This window comes from Miscanthus floridulus, chromosome 4, assembly GCF_019320115.1.
Source record: "Miscanthus floridulus cultivar M001 chromosome 4, ASM1932011v1, whole genome shotgun sequence".
Taxonomy (NCBI): Eukaryota; Viridiplantae; Streptophyta; class Magnoliopsida; order Poales; family Poaceae; genus Miscanthus; species Miscanthus floridulus.
The window spans coordinates 40,985,947-40,991,010 of record NC_089583.1 but is presented as its reverse complement, the minus strand read 5'-3'; positions in this window follow the sequence as shown (position 1 = coordinate 40,991,010).

Genomic DNA, 5,064 nt, shown 5'->3' with positions numbered 1-5,064 from the left:
ATATCTTGAAGAAAGGCGCTAGATTGAGCAAGCTTGAAAAGAAATGTGATCAAGGCTTCTTACTTGGTTACTCCACTACAAGCAAAGCATATAGAGTTTAGAACTTGGCTAGTGGTACACTTGAGGAAGTCCATGATGTTGAATTTGATGAAACCAAAGGCTCTCAAGATGAAGATGAGATTCATGATGATGTGAGAGGTCTACCATTGGCAAATGCAATGAATAATATGGATATTGGTGATATTAGGCCAAGAGAAGTGGTTGAGATTGAAGATGACAAAGATCAAGTGCTCACTTCTCCCATTGTGAAAGCTAGTGGTTCTCATAGGCAAGATCAACATATGGCTAGTTCATCTCAATCCAATGATCAAGCTAGTACAAGCAATCAAGTTCAAGTGCTCCAACCAACCAATATTGCAAGAGATCATCCCATAGATCAAATAGTTGGTGACATTAAAAGTGGTGTGCAAACTAGATCAAGATTGGCATTCTTTTGTGAACATTATTCATTTGTATCATCCATTGAGCCAACTAAGGTAGAAGATGCTTTGATGGACGTTGATTGGGCAAATGCTATGCATGAAGAGCTAAACAATTTCACCCGCAACCAAGTTTGGGAACTTGTTGAAAGGCCAAAGAACTATAATGTGATTGGTACTAGATGGGTCTTTCACAACAAGCAAGATCAAAATGGCATAGTTGTGAGAAACAAAGCAAGATTGGTAGCACAAGGATATACAAAAACTGAAGGTCTTGACTTTGGTGAGACATATGCACCAGTTGCAAGACTAGAAGCAATTAGAATCCTATTAGCTTATGCTTGTGCCCACAACATCAAGCTCTATCAAATGGATGTCAAAAGTGTATTCTTAAATGGATATATCAATGAGTTGGTGTATGTTGAGCAATCTCCCAGTTTTGAAGATGACAAGAAGCCCGACCATGTTTACAAGCTCAAGAAGCATTGTATGGATTAAAGCAAGCACCTAGAGCATGGTATGAGAGGTTAAGAGACTTTCTCCTCTCTAAAGGGTTCATGATGGGAAAAGTTGACATCACCCTCTTCACTAAAAGGATAGGCAAGGATTGTTTGTATTGCAAATCTATGTTGATGATATCATATTAAGATCAACCAATCAAGAGTTTTGTGAAGAGTTTGGGAAAATGATGACAAGTGAATTTGAGATGTCCATGATTGGAGAGCTTAGTTACTTCCTTAGTCTTCAAATCAAGCAAATGAAAAATGGCACATTTGTAAGTCAAGGCAAGTACATCAAGGACATGATCAAGAAATTTGGATTGGAAGAAGCCAAAGAAATCAGCACACCCATGGGAACAAATGAACATTTGGATAGTGATGTTAGTGGCAATATGGTGGATCAAAAGTTATAGCGGTCTATTATTGGAAGTCTACTCTATGTGACCAATTCAAGGCCGGATATCATGTTTAGTGTATGCATGTGTGCAAGATTCTAAGCCTCACCAAGAAAAAGTCATTTGAAGGCAACAAAGAGAATATTGAGGTACTTGAAGCATACACAAGATGTTGAATTGTTGTATCCCAAGGGGTCTCAATTTGAGTTAATTGGATATTCGGACTCCGACTATGCAGGATGCAAAGTGGATAGAAAGAGCACATCGGGCATATGTCAATTTTTAGGAAGGTCACTTGTATCTTGGTCATCAAAGAAGCAAATTAGTGTAGCACTATCTATCGCCGAGGCCAAATACATATTCGCTGGTAGTTGTTGTGCTCAATTACTTTGGATGAAAGCAACTTTGGAAGACTTTGGAGTAAAATTCAAACAAGTGCCATTGTTATGTGACAATGAAAGTGCAATCAAGCTCACCAACAACCTGGTTCAACACTCAAGAACAAAGCACATTGACATAAGGCATCATTTCATAAGAGATCACCAAATGAAAGGCGACATTGTAATTGAGAGTGTTGGCACCGATGATCAACTTGCCGACATATTCACCAAGCCACTTGATGAGAAAAGGTTTTGCAAGATTATGAATGAATTGAACATACTTGACTTCTCCAATATGAGTTGATGCACCCCCCATATATATGACATGCCTCTCTTTCGAGCAAGACAAGGTACAAGTTGATTGACATGCATTCATACTTGGCTAAGGACATGTGTAGAACATCTAGCCATATCTTGCATTTGATAAGCTCATTCACCCAAATCAAGAGAATTTGATGCTTATATGATGCCACTATTGCTTCTATGCTTAATATGATCTAGTGGTAACATATAACATGTTTGTGGGCTTGTGAACCTAGTGTTTGATCTAGAAAATAAGCTAAAAGTATTTAACTCAACATTGTCAAGATAACCCTTACAAGAGGTGTGAAGAAGCTTGCCATTGGTTCAAATCGAGTTAAATATCTTAAGCAAGTGCTCTAGATTGAACCAAAATTGAAAGATGATTCCTCTTACCCCATTGATTGACTCACACAACTTAAAATTTGAGCCATATCTTTTATGACAATTAATGACAAAGGAGGGAGATTAGTCACAAAGATTGAGTCAAGGGGAAGAGAGATTCCTTTTATAAAGCTTGCATATCAAAAGAAGGTGATCAATTAAAATTTGAGCACACAAGTAGGGGGAGCAAGCTCGTAAACTTGTTTGTTGAATTTGGATGTGCACTTACATATGGTTGCTCGCATTGCACAAGTTGTAAAATTCAAGATTTATGCTTGTGTGGTGTATGCTAGCAGTAGAACTTGATTGATGTTTTGAATACTAGCATGCTTAGGTAGCTAGATATGTTGTTGTTTTCACAAGTGGTACTAGAGCCTTGCTTCTAATGTTTATCTCATGAGGTTTCTAGTTTGTATTTATTTTACAAGTGGTTTTACAAGCGGTATCTAGCTAACCATGTTGCTAAGGATGGTGTATATTGGCAACTCCGATTGGTATCATGCTTCAAAGGTCCATTCTTTACACTTTAGCATCATTTGGTAGTCATTCACTCTCCCACAATTCATATCCATGCATATGTGCAAACTTTCAATCCAAACTCTTAGCACATATGTAGGGGGAGCTAATGCTACCAATCCAGGTTTATGCAACTTGTCCACATTTGTTACACATGGTAAAATGTTTGGGCAAGCAACATGAATCCAAAAGATATTAATTGAATATCTTTGTGAAAAGGTTGTCATCAATTACCAAAAAGGGGGAGATTGAAAGCCCTAGTTTGGTTTTCGTTAATTGATGAAACCTATTGGACTAACCCTATGCCTAAGTGTGTCGATAAGTTAGGGTGGTCCAATCCAAGTGGTGGAGCTAGATGGTGACCATAAGATGGTGATGACCACAAGATGGTGAACAAGTGCTTCACATTTGGAAAAGAAGAAAGAGAAAAACAAAAATAGGCTCAAGGCAAAGGTATAACCATAGGAGCCATTTTGGTTTGGTGATCAAGACACTTTAGAGAGTGTGATCACATTTAGGATTGATAGCCGTACTATTAAGAGGGGAGAATCTCAGTTAACGCAATTATCAAGTGCCATTAGGTGAGTTCATACATGCATTTGCATTAGGACCTAGTGTGCTAACTTAACACCCTTGAAAATGCTTTGAAAATATGCTAACACATATGCACAAAGATGGTACACATGGTGTTTGTGTTTACACCAAAATTTGGAAAGAAGAACGTGGGAACTCGAAGCTTCTAAGATTGTATCATCAAGGAATCGATCAGATGTGAATCAAGATCGACTGGTTGTGATACAGTGTCAGAATCGGCTATTTTATAGATGACATCAGCAAACAACATCAATGGACTACATATGGATGGCATCAGAAAAAAATATGTTGGACTCTACAAAAAGGGAAAGAGTAGGGTCCAAGTTATCTTAAGTTAGGAATGTTTTCTTTTATTCTAAAAATTGTAATAAGTCGTATTTGGGTAGAATTCATGTTTTGGTTCCGGCTATAAATATTGGACCCTGGCTATTGTAAAGAAGAACGAATCAATCAATACAATCACTTTTTTGGCTTCACACCAACTCTTAGTAGATCTCAACGAGTTCTTCAATAAGCAGGGCTGCATCGATCCGGTCGACCTCTGGCTTGTCTGTGAGTACTGTCACGACTTCTATCATACTTGTAAAGCTGCATTAGGTGATTGATCTTTTACGAGTATGATATAAGTTAGTTATTGATTTGTATCATTATTTGTAAGGCTGCATCAGCTGATTGATCTCTTATGAATCATAATATAGATCAAAGTTATCGATCTTGTGTTAAATAACCTGTTGTTTAATACAATATCACCAGTTACCGAATCTGCTAAGATTAGTAAGGTTTTCCTTGCTATTTTTAGCTGATTCACCAGTTATCGATCTTGTTATAATTAATGTCCCATTAATTATAACAAATCACCTGATTGAGATAGAGATTCGCCTGTGCTTTCACACATACAACATGTTTTTCAGAAACCTATCAATATATAGATGGTTTTATGGATTCTTTGGCTTTAGTTTGTTGTTATCATCATAGTTGTATCGATCCGGTCGAACCTCACTGTTGATGGTAACAGATTAGATTCAGAGCGTTTATAGATCCATTTGTACTAAGTCGATTTGTTAGCATGTTATATCATTTCTCGTTAAACTTATTGGCTCAATGCTTTACACTGGTTATATTCATCTAGTTGATGATGTTTCTTTATATTACTTATATCTAGGTGCATCATACTCATTATCATAAATCAATCATGACCTACGAGCATCACAGTCCTTAACAGTCGATTTCTCCTTGTATCAGCTATTTAGTCGATTACCCTATTTGGCTGCTCTCAAAGCAGCATACTTGGAACTATCTGGGCCACACCGGCATGTTCCACCCTAAATTACTAATTAGCTTTCTCTCCTTATCAATTGTCAGTCAAATGATAGGCACGCCTTTAGGATTTTTAGGATCAACTAGTCCTATTTTTGAAGCCAAGCAGATCTCCAGGTCGTTTTGGCTTGCAGCATGTCCGGCACATCAACACGCGTTTTTGTGCCGACACGCATTCTAGCATGCCCGATGGGACTCC